The sequence below is a fragment of the Nannobrachium achirus genome (genome assembly GCF_963921795.1).
Source record: "Nannobrachium achirus genome assembly, chromosome: 22".
NCBI lineage: Eukaryota > Metazoa > Chordata > Actinopteri > Myctophiformes > Myctophidae > Nannobrachium > Nannobrachium achirus.
The window spans coordinates 20,637,952-20,655,340 of record NC_137829.1 but is presented as its reverse complement, the minus strand read 5'-3'; positions in this window follow the sequence as shown (position 1 = coordinate 20,655,340).

Here is a 17,389-nt window from a genome sequence, read left to right as displayed (position 1 = left end):
CCCCATTATTATTTAAAAAAAAATCCCATTACACCAAATGTGTAGCTGCTTATTTGGCCTTGCTTTCAACAATAACATGAACACAGAGCATTAGCATTAGCACTAGCTTCGGAATGCTCACAAAGCTCACAATGTGTCGCAATGCAACACATTGTGAGCTTGTAGATCTGCTATTTTCAAACGTTTTTTATACATTTACAAACGTTAAATTCTGCATAATGAGTACTTTTATTTTGGTATTGATACTTTTACTCAAGTAAAGACATGTGAGTACTTTTTCCACCACTGGTATTTACCCCCTCACAGCTGACTCCTAGCACTGTGGGACAAATACTGTCCATCAACACATTGCCTGCCATCATAAACAATGTTTATTTTCTTACCTGTTTTTCGATGGCACCATAGAAAACAGGCGTTTTTTTACCAAGGAATCCATAGGCCTATCTGAAAACAAAAGAAGAGGAGATACGTCCATGTTTGTGCAGGAGCTTGTACACAATGCAATGAGGAAGCAGTGCGCCTGTGGTTGCATCATGGGAATTGAAGTTTTTGCGCTCACCAGCAGCCGCAGAGGCACCTGCTTACCTGGTTACCATGGTAACCAGCTAACACGGCCGTGGACGTGTTAAGGGACTCCTCTCTGCTCATGAAAGAGCGATGTTGCCTTGGAATACATTTATAATTTGATAGAGAGAATTATCACTCACACATTGCTGGTTTTAGGCTAGAGAACTTTAAATTGCAGCAATCTGCTTGTGTTCTGGATTAATCAAATTAAATGGTCTGTGTGGTTATTGAAAACGCAGATCAAAGACATTGCATTAGTTTAGTCTTTGACAACTGCTGATAAAAACACAATTTATCGACGCAAGGAATTAACATTCACACTTTTGGGACTACAGTAAAATTGTAACGACAACAAGTTGTTCAAGGGCCGTCTATTATCCATTAGTAGCCACAAGGTGGCAGTGTTGGACAAATGAGCAGGTTTCCCCATGTCCCCAAGACTAACTAGAATTGAAATATTTCAATAATAAAGTTTTGTTGCTTGTTGCCGTATCTATCTATCTATAGAGAGGGAGAGAGAGAGGAAAGTACAGTTGAATACTGTAGTTTTGGAGAGAATATTTTAAACCCAATGAACTAGGATTGAGAAAAATGAAATATTTTTCACACCCAAGCAGATTAAGGCTTGTTTCCATTGGGGTCCTTTGTACTCGTGTGTGCCGTGTGCGCTTTTAAACTGTTACACCTTCATACAGGTGACCACTGAACTGAATTCATTCATTTAATTGCATTAGCCTTACACCTAACAACTTTGGTAAGATTGTGGACAGATTTGGAAAAGATTTCTTAAAGACTACCCCTCACACTATAAGATTTGAAAAAGACTCCCCAAAGACTGTAGGATGATTTTTCAAAGATTTCAGTTGTTAGATGTGTATGCCTCTAAAGATTTTGTAAAGACTGGCTCAAGATTCCCTTTTATTTGCTGAAATATGCCTATTATATAGCCTTGTGTTCCTAAATAAATTATAATATTATTATAAAGCATTAGGCTAACCATAAATGAAAATAGCCGATCTACAAGCTCAGTCACAGCGCGTCGCATCAGAGTATTGCAGTATTGATACTTTTACTTGATTACTTTTTCACTGCACATGCCGTGCACAGTCTGCACACACACACCGAGCTCCGCCTTCCTCCCTCAGCCCTGTGGTGCCCCCCTGTGCCTCTCCTCTCTAGTTTTCACCTCTCAGCCGGCGCAGATCGATCCTATCAACTATTATCAACGTTGAATGTTTGGAATAATGGAAACGCGGAGAAATAACTAATAAAGGGCTGTTGTAGTAGCCGCACCAACAACGACCAGGCTGGCAGCTCAGGCAGCGTCTTTTGGGGAATGAATGGCTTGGCTTTTGGCTTGTTCTGTTTTGGTTGTAGGCTAGGCTACGTCATTGTATTCATTCAGACTCAGCCCCGATTTGTGAAAATATTAAACCAGTTTGATATTCTCGTAACAGAATCTGGCTCTCAAGTTGGGGTAAAAATCGAGTCGGACCACTACCTCACATTTAACGACTGAGTAACGACTGAGTCACGGGAGCGCGCCGCAAATAGCCCCGATTTTATTAAGATTGAGAAATCTTTACCAAGTTGTTAGATGTAAGGGGTCCTTAAGTCAAGTGCAGGATCAAAGGTGTCCAGTGTAGTCTGGGCTGACAGTCAATACTTTTGTACTTTTACTGACGTAGCCTATATGTTGAATTGAGGACTTTTGAGTGGTGTGGGGGTGGGGGGGGCTGTAGGCAAATTTGCGAGGTTGTTGTATCTAGACTGATTGATTGATTGAAGAGTTTAGCACTGTTTGCAATAGAAGACGCAACAATACACAACATTGGCACACACACACAGTCCCATTTCGCGACCCACTGACACAGTACTTGGGAAACAATGCTTAAAACATCATACTCACGCAGCTTTATAGACGCTGTCTGTATCTGTGCTCTCTCTATCTACGAGGAATGAACGCACACTCACTCACTCATTCACTCACTCACACACGCGACGCGAGCGAAAAGCGGTTGTCTGTGGTGTAACCTACTTATTATAACTCTATGGGTGTAACATGTTGAAAAATTAAAAATATCCGTGCCGTGTGGCAAGCGACGTCGCAAATGCATCATCCCAATGAGCAAACCTCCTTTGTTACAGAGGTTGAGTAGGTATCGGCGTTATGTCGCTGTACTGTCTGGGTATATAGGTGAAGTGAATGAATAGGCTATCAGCCTCTCACCAAATCTGTCATGTGTGCGCACTATAGCCCATGCAGGGACTCATGGGTTACGCGAGGCTACAGCAAGAGTGGACACTGTCTATTGACAAACTATTGGTCCCGTTTGAGCTACTCTGTTCTGTTGTGCTGGTCTCACTCTGCTCATTGATACTTTTACTTCAGTATAAAATGTCCACCACTGATTTCACACGTTACGTGTTCACTTTCAACATCAAGGCAAAAGAAATGGCAGCTTTTAATCTATGCATAAGGATAACACTTGTCGAGTTACGTTCTAGACTCGCATAGAAACACGACACATATTCGGTACCACTTCCCAACTTCAGGTCTCAAGTAAAAGTACCAAAGTATCGCTACCAACGTACCATGCTTGTTATTAACGGAATACACAAACACACGTGTGTCTCGTCAAACATCGCTGTTTTTAGGTGATTCACACATCCAGCATAGAGGTTAATGTTGTACTTGGATCCATTCCACGCGCAATGTAAGTAGTGGGAGAGGGTTAGCCATTACCCTCCCTCTCCCTCTCTCTCGGAGGAAGGGGGGGGGGGAGCCGAGCACAGACGAGGGAGGGCGAAAAGTGCCGAGGCACAAAGGAGGGACGGCTACTGGGCAGTGGTGCTCGATTACACATCTATGCTATCACGAGAGGCTAAAATACGCTAAAATACGTGCAGACAGCCTGGCTCCGCCCGCCCATCCACCTTCTGACACATGTATCGCCCTCCCCAAACCAAACAAGGGGGGCTACTTGGAGCGACTAGCAAAGCCCACTACAGGAGGAGCACCCGATTCGACATACTGTTGAAATTCAGGGGCGGGCCTCTATATGCAATAGCAGCCTAGAGGCAGCCTAACGCCGCCCGCGTGGCCTAATCAGGGGACATTTATCACTTTCCCATGCCCACGTGACTTCCAAAGTGACTTCCAAACCCTAGGTAAAGAGTTTTGTTTGTCAACAAAACTAAAAAAAGACTGAAGAAAGGGGTAAAAGATAACTGTTTCATGCTGGTGGATGGTGGGTCACCAATTTAATCCAGTCAGGAAAAAGAACCCATTTATCAGCTTCAATTTTATAGTATTCCAAATATAAATGTGGCTGTTCTTTGGGGAACTCAATGCATGTGTTGTTATTGTGGTAAAAAAAAAAAAAAAGATAATAATAAAAACATACTCAGGTTCTCATTTCTAGATTATTACTTATGGATTCTCCCACTTGCTGGAGTTGTAAGTTAACTAGAAGATGGAAAAGTGCCGACACAAAGTTTCTATGACAAATACATATTGGCCCACAATATTATACTAAATAACTCACATATAGGACTGTGGTTGTAGGCCTAATATTTGTCAGATGTTACATTACCATTTAGTGATGTTCACTCACAGAACATGCAGCGACTTATTTGCAAGGCCAATCACATTTATTTATGTATGTTACAGCAAGATACAAGTCAAATAGAAAGAAGACAAAACAAATGTAAACCAAACCAAGAAAAAATAAATATGCTTCATTTTGGACATCATTTGGTCATTAATGTATTGTAAGAATAATGAATGATAAGTCATACAATTTAGCAAGTTTGATTGCTCTTTAACATGAAATTCAAAGTTACATTACATTATGATATAAGAATTATAGGAATTCCCATAGGCCTACAACTAATGCTAATAAACCAAATGTAATTTGACATTAACCATGGCTAATATTTATGGACAACCTGTTACAGTATATACATGTCTTAATTATTTGATAATGCAGAAAGAATAAAAGTTTTTTGAACCCATGTGATCAGTCTGGCAATGCCAGGCTAACAAAACTTCTTACTCTAGTCTAGAGTCTAATTTGCTCAAAAAGTCAATTTTGACCAAGTTTGTTGACTTGGAATCCACATCCGTGGCTGTGGCTGTTATTTCTCTGAAACCAAATTTGACTAGAAACCATACCCTCCCCAAAAAATGTCATCCCACCAAAAAAATATTCTATCTAGTAGGTCCCCAGGGGGGCTCCGTAGTTTTCCTTGGGTTAAGGTATTTCAGCAAACTATTGTTACTTTCAGTGCTTGATGTGTTGACCTGCCACTTCGTTTTGTTTTTCTTGGCCTACTTTTTTGTGTTGGTGCACTTGTTCATTTAGTGGGGAGGAGTATGTCATGTATTGTGATTGTCATTGATGACACGACACCTGTTGGTGCTTATAAATCACTAGAGGGCAATGCAAGCCAGGGTTCCCCAGTATGTGCCTGATCCATGGTGAATAAACAACCCACGTTGCATCCAAAGGATAATCACTGTCTCTTTATTGTTTTATATTAAAAGTTGTATATACTATACACCGACCTACTTCAGAAGATACAACACACACATGACACCTGAAAGTAGTGAGGCATGTCAACGGCATTCTGGCTAGCCATCGTCACGAAAAGGGACCGGCCACTCCCTTTTCTATTAACACTAGTCCTGTGCCCTCGGGGTATGCACACTCACAGTATATGAGGAATAGAATGGTGTCTCAGAAGTAATGTTGGAGAACCCAGACCGGTGCACGTTGGGCAGAACAGTCACCATTGACGTCCAGTTGTGCAATACCCATTGTATCAGTCTGTGTCAGTTTTTATGATGTCAGCATGCAGATAGACAGCCATGGTGGTGGCGACACTGTTTATTATCAGTGATGTCAGCACGCTCATCTCTCAAATTTGGGCATTGTTTCAGCAAGCGGCTGTTACCATGGAGGATGTCAGCATGCTGATCTCCACATTTGGGCATTGTTTCAGCTGAAATGTTACCATGTTGGCGACACTGTTTAGTATCAGTGATGTCAGCATGCAGACAGACGGTCAGACGGCGGACGCCGGACGGACATATATATATTCACTAAATAGTTAGATGTTAATCACCCTGGCACCAGAATAAATGAAAATAGCAACAGACCCAGGGCGCAAGACCCACTGTCAGCCACCTCCAAGCAGCTCATGTAAAGGTCATGTAAAGGCTTAGAAACAAACCCCATGGGATTTCAGCCTGGCACTTGGCAGACTATTAAAATACACACTTAAGAAAAAACAGGTGGAAGGAGAATATCCACCCTGTGCGGGTAAACCCTTCCATTAGACTACTTTTTATGTTTGTGGAGCTCCCTATGCATTTGGAGGTGCACTGTATAGTGTCCTATAGAGTTCAATTTGGGTATGATTGGATGTTCATGGTTTATTACTTTTTTTTACGAATAATTTCTGCAAACTGTGCACGTGAAATGGCACTGTTGTATTTTCTGTTATGTTTGTTTTGTCCCCCGGCAAAGGATGGCAATGTGGTCAGTGCATGATCTGTTTTGTCGGAAACTGCCTTGTTGCATGCTCTCTGAATAGTTTGTCGACTCTTTTGAGAGTCTTTCCAGGATGACCCTGCTTAATATCTTCCCTAGCACAGCTGTAAGCATGATGCTCCTAGTTGTTCTAGTCCCCTAGTGTTCTTGGGGAGTTTCACTCACTGTATCCTTCTGTCCAGTCGCTGGCCCAATAAAGGTTGCTGCACTAGTAATAGATGCTCTGTCATTTTTGCTGTAGTTTGACTATTGTTACAATTACCTGTCTCTCCCAAGAGAGGGAGACAATGTACATAAAGTTACAGATTGCTGCTTTAAACTGGAGAAAATCAAGGAACCACAAAGAGAGTATTTGCTATAGGTTACACTTTGCTGAGCTCCAACATAAATCATATTATTGCATCAATTAGCACACCTAGATCCTTTTATTCCAGTATTTTCTGTAGGTAGTCTATGCAGTACAGTATGGAAATGTGATTTGAATAAACTCGTAATATGTTTCATAGCTATACATGAAATAATTATCTAGAAAGTACCAGGCAATAACTTTCTTATATCATTTACTTAATCTGCCTTTGTACTAAAGTACCATGTCAAAGTTTCATGATCTTTCCAAAATAAAGCTTTTCTTTTTGTCTTGTCGTTTATTGTTTTTTTATTCATACTGATAATAAAGATAGCGCTCTATTAGCAGTTATTTGATGTAACATTAGGGTACAAACTATGCTTAAAAACAAACATAACTCATAACTCAATATACCTTTCAACCATTTTGGGGAGCACATATTCTATGCGAGGCGTTGTGAGCATGTAGATCTGCTATTTTCACAATAGAACCGTGTTATACAAAATGTTATGCCCTGGGGATGGGGTCCCCAGTTAAAATATGATCATTTTGAGGGTCGCGGCCTGAAAAGGTTGAGAACCACTGATGCAGGTGTTACAGAATGTTTATTGAGCACTGTAGTTTCATTAGAGGACGGATTCAGATCAAACGTGAGATTCAGAAATAGGCATTTGTATATAATTTTTATTTGTGTGTAGTGTATACAGTCAACCCCCCCCCCCCCCCTCCCTCCTTCTCCACCAGTAGGCACAGAAAAACAACAATAATATTTGTGACAGTTCCTTCCTACCCAAAATAATATTAATCATAGACATTTAAAACAGACACATGCCAACAAAAAGTTAATTCTTTTGGGTGAACTACTCCTTTAAGACCAAAACAAACACGGTTTACAGTAAAAGATAAAATAAATAAAATAAGTCTTTCTGAGAGGCTAATTATATTAGAGGGCTTCTTTTCTTTGGCACTCTGACCTTTTATAAACACCATCGACCTCTCCAATGCACACCTGTAACATAGAGTACGGCCCATAGCCTTACTGAGTGCATTGGAAGGCTATAACAGATGAACATCACAATTTAAAACCCTTCAAATATCTCAAATGTTCAAATATCTCAAAGTTTATTCTATAAAAAGATTCTATTTACATTCTGTGATAAGGAATGTATAATAACTAGAATTTCGCCCGCCTTCGGCGGGCTCATCCTAGTGTTCCAAGCCTGCTGCTCCAAGCCATGTTGCCCACAAAAAGCACTGTTTCTTCATGTATGTTGATTGTGTGTGTGTCCTATCACGTCCTATTTGGATCTTGTTTTAAAAAGTAACAAAACATGGATTTATTAATTTTTTGCAAAAGGATTATAAGGTATTGTCCATCAGAGCAGTAAGGTTACAGGGGCTTCTCTCTTATTTGAATGATGCCTAAGCTTTGAATTTGTTTTCAGTAATTAATGTCCATTGCTTGCTGGATATGAAGTCTCTATTAATGTGGGCTACTTAAACCCTATATACATTTCTGCCATATACATTTCTGCCATTTGAAAATAGCCGATCTACAAGCTCACAATGTGTTGCTTGCGAGTTGCGACGCATTTTGAGCTTGTAGATAGCTATTTTCTAATGATTTTTCTACATTTCATTCATTGTAAACATTATTCTGTATAATGAGTAGGCTTCTTTCTACTATTGGTACTTTAAGTACATTTTGATACCAATACTTGTGTAACCTTACATTTTGAATTTCGAACTTCTACTTGTGGCAGAGTATTTCAACATTGCAATATTGATACTTTTACTATTAAGTAAAGAATTTGAGTACGTCTTACACCACTGTGTTCATTAGAAAGGAACTGCTCCCAGCTACTGCGAACCGGATCCCATCGTTCATTTCAAAGAGCCGTTCAAAAGACTCGATTCGTTCGCGAACGTCCCATCTCTAGCGCACGGATGAAGGAGTCGTGGAAAAGGATAAGATAATGACGTATCAGGAAGAAGGATAGGTGACGTAGCACCGTTCGCGGTTGAGGCAGAAAAGCGTGGCAAAGAAGGTAAAAGAATGCATAAAGACCCAAGAAATAGCGACGGTCCAAAAGCGAGAGGTATGATTGTGCTGTCAGTGAGATGGTTTTGGGAATTGGGCCGTGGGTCTGTGCTAACATAGATGCAGTGTAGCAGCGGGATACAGTACACGGGGCGTGATTAACTTCTCAGGGAGTGGCTAACTTCTAAATTGTAAGTAAGGATGGATCCATTTGGTACACTGTCAGAGTTACAGACTTGTATGGGTCAATTTAGACCCCCCTAAAGGAACCCACAGAGTCCCTGGAATCCACTTTGAGAAGCACTGCACTAGACTCATGGCTGCCAGGGTGTGTGCGACCATCATTATAGTCCACAGTAGAACAGAAAAGGCTCACAGACTGAGAAACACTTTTACATTTCACCCTACATTGTGCAAGGGTCAACAGAACCATATGAATATTAAGCTTTTAAAATCAATATGGTAGACAGTTACTGCAGTTTTAGTTGACAACAATGCAACAGGCTGTGTGCAGATTGTGAGCACAAGTCTAGGCTACCGTAAGCTAACCAGATGAGATAATTAGACTCAACTGCTGCTGCGTTACTAAAGGAAGGAGTGGTGGTCCAAAGAGAGAACACACTTCTAAAATGTCTATAAACACATGGCTTTGTTATCGTAAATATGACGCTTTGGTAAAATCTTGCGTTTAACTTTGTTTTGCTTGTCAGTTGGCTTTAATAGAACTTATAACTTATTTTTGTCACAGTTTTTTGAAAGGAAGCTGCAGGCAAAGAGACTTTCATTGTGTAGTGAAAACATTCTTGGTTTTACTATACATATCGTTGCCATAGGCATAGGGCAGAAACCTTGTTGGCCCTACTGTATCTTGCACACCTAAACTTTTAGACATATTACTAGTTTGAAAAACATTTTAAAATAGTTCAACTAGATCATCTGAGCTTGTAGATCGGCTATTTGAACTAAAGTGAAATGAGTTGGTTTGTCTTTACCTGTCTTCTCATCAAATAATGAACTTGATTATAGCTACTTTTGCAGACTTAATTCTGTATAATCTGGAAATCTTCTTGTTCTTTTGTTGTAATACTAGTCTGTGGAATGAATAGGCCCTAATAATATTTTTGGATAAGGTAGACACTTGAAAGATTATCGTATCTGTATTGACTTTAGTAGTTGTATTGTTCTGTTTTTGAGCGGTGGTTACACCGTCTCCTATACGTGGCCGTGTGTGTATGCGTGTGTGTGTGTGTGTGTGTGTGCGTGCGTGTGTCCGTGTCTGTATGTAGCCTGCAGAGCCTGCAGTACCTTTTCTGGCCACACATGTTAAGGGAGGGGCGCTGTTGTTCAGGCCAGAGACACACACACACACACACACACACACACACACACACACACACACACACACACACACACACACACACCGACCACCGCTCAGTTCACACGGGTGTGATTTTTTTATATATGCTCTGACTAATGTGTATGGTACCACAGCCTCTCTCTTTTGCGATCCCCAACCTCTTTTAATTAATGGCTAATGAATATATTAAGCTTTTCGATCGATACCCCTCTACTGGAACGGACTCAGTTTTTTTGTATTTTTGACGGAATGTATAATGTATAATGTATAATGAATTTTGATGTATTTATTTAAGACTAATATCTATTGTAATTTTCACTTGACTTAAGTGGGTTGGTAGTAGTTGTTGCTACACGGACAGAGGAAGGTGTCGCTCATACAGACATTATAAAATGTGACACTGTCTTTCCCCACAACATACAACGCTGAAGAAGGCTTAACGCCGAAACACGTCCGTTTGTTTCTGCTGCTCTGCAGCTTACCTTGACCAACTAAACTTAAAATAAAAAGTGCCTTTAATGGACTTGTCCGTGAGTGCTGGTGTTCTCTTTGAGATTTTTTGTATAGATACGGTTCCCGACCGTGCACCCGCCCCTGCTTAAACTATTCTGAAATTACTTCCCTACTTCATCATACTACAGTGTCAGAGAAAAGCATAAAAAGTAGCAGATTTGCACGGTTGAAACACAGCGTGAAGCGACACGTTTTGAGCTTACATCTGTTGTTACCTTTGATGCTTTTGAATTTGGAAGTAACAGCTTTGGACAAAATGAGGTTTCTACGCGACAGAGACTATATGACAGTATGACACTAATGCAAGATGCATCTTGTATTAGTGTCTCTTGGTGAGCCGCTTCCTGGTCACATAGGAGTGGTATCGTTGGTTCCGTCCTTCCTGGGAAGCAGACGTGATGTGAGGTGGCAGGCTGTACGGTCTGTATCTGACACCTGAGGACAAAACCAAGAGGAGGAAGAGGTTGAGAAAGCAGAAGGGGCGAGTGGATTCTATTTCTCTGGCACCGGCGTCAGACGCCGCAAGTCATGGAAGCAGGTAACTGCGACACCGGTCTGCTAACTATCAGAATATATATGTTTTAACCAAAATATATCACTTACAGCACCTTTATTCTTTCGTCACTGTCAGGTGGAAACCTCACAATGTTTAAAACTGTCACTTTTCAGGATTTCAATGCAAAAGCAGATCTACAAGTTGTGAATCTGCTATTTTTGATGCTTTTGTTTCACACTGTAGAATGATCAAGTAAAGCTGTTTTCACAATATGAAAAGCCAAGCTAAAAATAATGCAGGCTAAAAAAAGCAAGCAGCTTTTTTATCAGTAAATGGGCGTGTCCAAGGTACCTGTCACTCAACTCTACTGCTGGTCAGCCTGCTTTGGATGAGACAAAACAACTTTAAACAGGCATAAGTCATGCCTCGTTTGGCTTGAAGACATGCAATTTGCTTACACGTGTGCCTTGACTCAAGAGGAAAACATCTGTGTCTTTGTCAAGCAAGCTCCGCCCTTAGATTTTCCGCCATTTTGAGCAGTTTGTAAAACGCTTAAACCCGTTTTTATCCTGGGATTTTTGAGGAATTTGCATGAAACGTTCTACACGCAATCTAAGGACCTTTATCCAACAAGCCTATGAAGTGCACACAAAATAAATAATAACTAGAAGCAGTGCTCTTCCGAGCACAGGTCTCCACCAGGTCAGGTATTACTGTAATTATTGTGCCCTCCTGGTGGCGCTAAATGTGAAAAAGTTGCCATGTCTTCTTTGGCCTTTAACGACAATGTGATGCTGCATGCATGATTTGAGGCATTTTGTTGCAAAGGTTTGTTTGGCAAAAGTCGACCTGCTGGTGGCGCTATAACAGGCCAATGTGAAAGGTGTGGCATTTGTTCCTTGACCTAGTGGGAATGTGCGTGCAGAATTTCTCTGTAATCACAAGCTGCGTTCATGATTTAAGTAATTTTGTTCAAAATGGACCAATCCTGCAAACTTTGGATGCCAATGTTAGCCAATTAGGATGGAATATGAAATATCGGACAGATCCTTCTTGATCAACATTTGTAACTCAAATATTTGCTTCTGGGGGGTCCCTGATATATAATATTTTGAGATGGGGATTTTATTATTATTATTTTTTTAAACCTTAGAGGACTGGAAGACTTGCACAAATTTTCAAGATAAAAAAAATATATAGCAGATCTACAAGCTCGAGCTTGTAGATCAGCTATTTTTTAAATAGTTAAAGCATAACATAATGGTTAAAGTAATAATGCGTAATAAATAATGTGTTCCCGGTCTAAATAAACAGGTTAAACTCACCATGCATGGCCGCCATGCCGTGTGCAGGTCTGTGGTGGGTGGGGTGTGGCGGCGGCAGCTGCTCGTCCCTGTCAAAGCTGACGTAGCCTTGGATGAACTGATGGTTTGCGGTGACGGAGTCTTCAGTGAACTCTTCACAGTCAAGGTAGTGTGACCGGTAAGCTGCTGAACAGTAAATACATTCGCATTTTCACTCCGGCCAGCTTTCTGTGTAGCAGACACAGGGTTAACTCCTCCCCCCTCGCCCACAACAACAGTAAGTACAGTAAATGCATTTTTTTGATTGGCATTCCCACAATTACATCATCAAAATATTAGCAAATAAAATAGAAACATTTCCCCCCTTTTTTGAGCAGTAGAGTGGCTGTGTGTGTGTGTGTGTGTGTGTGTGTGTGTGTGTGTGTGTGTGTGTGTGTGTGTGTGTGTGTGTGTGTGTGTGTGTGTGTGTGTGTGTGTGTCTGTAGCCTGTACATCCTAGACTTATATCCTAGTCTGAAGACGTTATGCAAGCACAACCACCACTCACTTCATATATATATGGCCCAATTGCTACAGATTGTTGCAAAACCTGTGATATCCAGTCATTTCGGGGAATACAAGAAATGAACGCTGTATGGTGCATGTTAAAAATACACTGCGTAACATTTTGGACAAAAAATTTACCTCTACCCTAGATGTCAGTCAAAGTTTGTACGTGCTGAACTAATGGACAAGCCATGGTGTGAAACCCAGCCACAGGCCTATTGCTCTTTCCTGTGTTCCTTCTGTCATGCCTCGAGCGACTGGATGAGAAACGAGCGAGCACCCGAAACTAGACGCTTCACTGCAAAGAAAACATGACTTTTACCTGTTTTCCAATGTATCTATCTACAGTCAGGCACTATTCGATTGTGCAAGTCTAATAAATCTGATTTAATACATCAGAGCTGACTGAAACTCAAGCATCTTTGTCTGGCCCACTTTTAACTTTAACGTTTTCATGGTTAAATGCTTAACACACTCATGACTGAACAGGTCATTTTGCCCTTTTTTGAGATTTAGAAATGGAATTAGATTGCTCTGGAAACACTCAAAAATATTTATTTTATATTTACAAAATGTCTCAAACGGTAGAAATAAAACAAGACTTCACTTGTATTTTAAGGAAAAGGTCATGAAAGGGCACATTTCTGAGTTTCCTGAGCAAACCCAAGCCATTTCAAAATCTCAAAATCAGGCTCAGTCATTTAAAGAAGTTTGATATATCATTGGCGGTTACAGTGCCTAAAACTCATTTGCCAGTGTGGGTGTGTTTACCATTGATAAGGACTGTTTTCATCACCCCATTCTCCTCAATCTCTGTTCTCTCTGGCCCATTCTCCTCCATCCTGTAGAGCACACACACACTAGTATTATGCATGTGAAGAAAAACATCACTCCCTCTTGTTTTTCAATACACTGGCCCTTAGGCTACACTTCTTCATGGTTCATGGATGTATGCTTAATTTATTACCATATACATCTTCATCCAAATTTAGCAGATCTACAAGCTCACAGTGGGGTCACTTTGTGCCGCGCTGCAAGCTTTGAAACCTGCGATTTGAATTTTGCCTTTTTAACACAAATCTTCTATTTTGGGGGTCCCTGGCACAACATATTTTCAGATGGGGGTCCGCTGCCAAATATATATCAATTTGGGTGGTCCTTGACATGAAACGGTTTGAGAACAACTGGGTTAAAACATCGATAATGGCCAAGCTAGAACTTGCGATCGGCATGGACAGGCTCTACTTCACAGGACTGTCTTTCCCATCATCTTGTCGGGTGGAAACCTCTGGCCATGCCTCACCCCTTATCCCTAAAATTATTTATCCTTTTTATCTATTTAAAAAAGAAAAAATATATATACTTCAAATAGCTAGAAGCTCACAACATGTCGATGTAGATCGGCCAGTTAAACTATTTTAAAATGTTTTTCAAAATAGTACAAAAAGGCAAAGAAGTTTAAGGCTAAGGGGTAAGGCATTTTTTGCAGCAGAATTCCTCCCACAGTTTTGGTAGCACGCACTTGGGGCATATGTCAAATCAACCGGCTTCATCGTAAACACGTATGGGTGCTATTTCGCTAAGAGATACATTATATTTAATTTATACTTGTAAGACCCCCTAAAGGGCAAGGTCGTGCCAATTCTTGGTCATCTGGCCAGTGAGGTATATCGGACCAGTTACCCATATATGAATACGCCTGCATGATAATCAACAATGTTATGTCAAAACATGCCCATGCCATATATGGGCATTACCAAATATGGGCATTCAGATATGTCCTTAACTCAGTTACTGCCAATTAAATATGCCCTCGAGTGGCATTATTGCCAGAAAATCTCCATAGACTTCCATGTAATTTATAGTGCACAGATCATGCACGCCCATGCACAGATCATGCACCATGTTTGTGCAGGCTTTCAAACAAAAAAAAAAACAGATTGGAAATCCGTTCAGGCATTCTTGAGATAATAGCCATTATGTTTTACATGTTATGTAAGCAAAGATGGCTATCCTGTATGAAAGATGGGGTTGTATGGGGGTGGAACATGCAAAATCGCGATTGAAATCATGTTTACTAGATTTAATGGGGTCCAAAAAAGATTTTTTTTTTTTTAAATTTAAAAAATCAAAAAAAATAAAAAATATTAAAAGTCGATTTAAGTCGTCTGGCAGGGAAGTCCATAGTGAGAAAGTTGATCTAAAAGTCGTTTGGCACTGTATGAGATTGATGACATTGGGACAGGGATCTCCATATATGGGCATAAAACGTATGTTAATTAGTAAAGCCAAGCAGGGCCTTCGCGTGTTAGGGCCTGGGTTTGATGCCTGGGGATCTCCATATATGGGCATAAGGGGGTACCAATATATTGTATGCCCATACATGGAGATCCCTATCTGGGATGGGCCATGTCTTGGCAATCTGGCCAGTGATATACAGTATATCGATGACATCAGGGATCTTCATTTATGGGCATAAAAGGGATTCTAGGGAATACCCATACCGGTATATGAACTTTTACATAGGTGATGTCACCTGTGATAGACTGATACAGAGATCTCCATATATGGCCATTAAAATATTAGTAATTCATTTTTATCTTGCCCAGGTCCACTTTTGGGGGGAAAAAAGGAAGAAAATGCATACTGTACTTTTTGGTGGTGCTACATTTGCCGCTGACAATGCAAGTGGCGGTGGAAAGGGCTTTGAAGTTGCCCGCCCCTCCTCCCATGCCATCCGTCCCATCCATACTCCCCAAGGACGTCCCATCCAGGGACCAAGAGAAAGACGTGAAGTCCACCGGAGGAGAGACTAGTTCCACAGGGGACAGTTTCTTCATGTTCAAAACATGGTTTAAAGCTAGATCAAATCTCATGAATGCAATCTGTGATTTGTGAAACTGAGTGTGACCTAAACAATTGGTACAATATGTAGAATTATGGTGTTTTGTTCATATTTTAATAACTAGAACCTTAAAGCTAGTTTGACCAATTCCCCTCTTTAATCAAATCTATTGCTTGTGTGAACTCTTCAATTACGTGTTGTGAGCTTGTGGATATACTGTAGGCTATTTTCCGTGCACAAACATGATTCCATTGTAGACTTACAGTATGTGGAATCCAACATGAAATGAGTTGTGTGTTTGTGTGTCTTGGCTAGCATTGAGTACTAGACAGCGATAGGGGAATGGGGAAGACTCTGTTTACCTCCTGCTGATATGGGGAATGAGGAGAATCCACTGGGGCCAAGATCTGGGCGGCCTGCGTTGCCATGGAAGCCATACCCATAGACGCCTCCCAAGTAAGAAAAGTCATCTGAGGATAGATAGACATCAGCATCATCCTCACCGTAATGGAGGCTGGGAAATGGCCAAGTGCCGCGCTGCAAGCTTGTAGATCTGCTATTTTTTTTAAATTGTCAACATTTATGCAAGTCTATATATATATACCGTATGTGTGTATTTGGCCACCGACCCCATCTCAAAATATGTTGTTCCAGGGACCCCCCAGAAGCAAACATTTGAGTTACAAATGTTTACTTAAAAGATATATTCAAAGCACAGATTTTCATGATTTTTCTAAAATAGCAGATATACAAGCTCGCCTGGCGGCACTCAGTGCCGCACTGTGAGCTTGTATATCTGCGATTTTTCAATAGCTAAAGTATAAATTAATTCCAGGCCTAAATGGGTTAATCCATTAAGATCTGAAGCCGATTTTAGTTCTACAAATGCCTTCAAAATCAGTAGTTTTAAAACTTTTGAAAGGACCCCCAAATTGATATGTATTTGGCCACGGACCCTCATCTGAAAATCCTTTAGTCTTTTGCCATATACAGTATACTGTATAGTACGACGGCGTATTAGGGCCATCTGGAAGAAAAAAAATAATAATCATCATATCACAGATTTGCCACAGAAATCTCAGAAATCTCTGAGAAATTCTCGCAAATCTTTGACTATAATCTAACAGATTTGCCACATTAACCTCCTAAATTATAAACATGCAAATTTCTGACTATAAAGTCCGAAATGTAGGATTTAAGGAGGCACATTCCTATCACTTTGTTTGGATAATATCACCCACTTTGCTTAATTAAATTATAATAATCAGATTTTGCAGTGTAAGGAAATAGGCTACTATTTAATTAAATCAATCAATTAATCAAAGCCTATATGGCTACGCGATGTGTGCACCAGCTGCATTTATACTTCGTTGGCGATGGCGTCACTCACTGAAAATAGCCGATCTACAAGCTCACAACGTGGTGTCTCCAACATGCTTGTCAGTCACAAGCATGTTGGAGACACACCACGTTGTGAGCTTGTAGATCGGCTGAAAATCTTGTGTGTTTATAACACACACATTTGGGAGATTAATGTGGCAAATCTGTGAGACTATAAAGTCAATTTCTTTTTTAAGCCAACATTTTTAACTCAAACTTTTTCTTCTGGGGGTCCCTAGAACAAAATATTTTGAGATGGGGGGTTGGTGGCCAAATATAATTTATCATTTTGGGGGGTCCTTGACATTAAAAAGTTTAAGAACCACTGATATAAATTATTTTTTCTCTCAGAAAACCTTTTTAGACCTTTTTTAATTGCATATCTTTTACATTTTTGGAATCGGCCTCGTGGTCTAATGATTTTAAAACCCCCTGC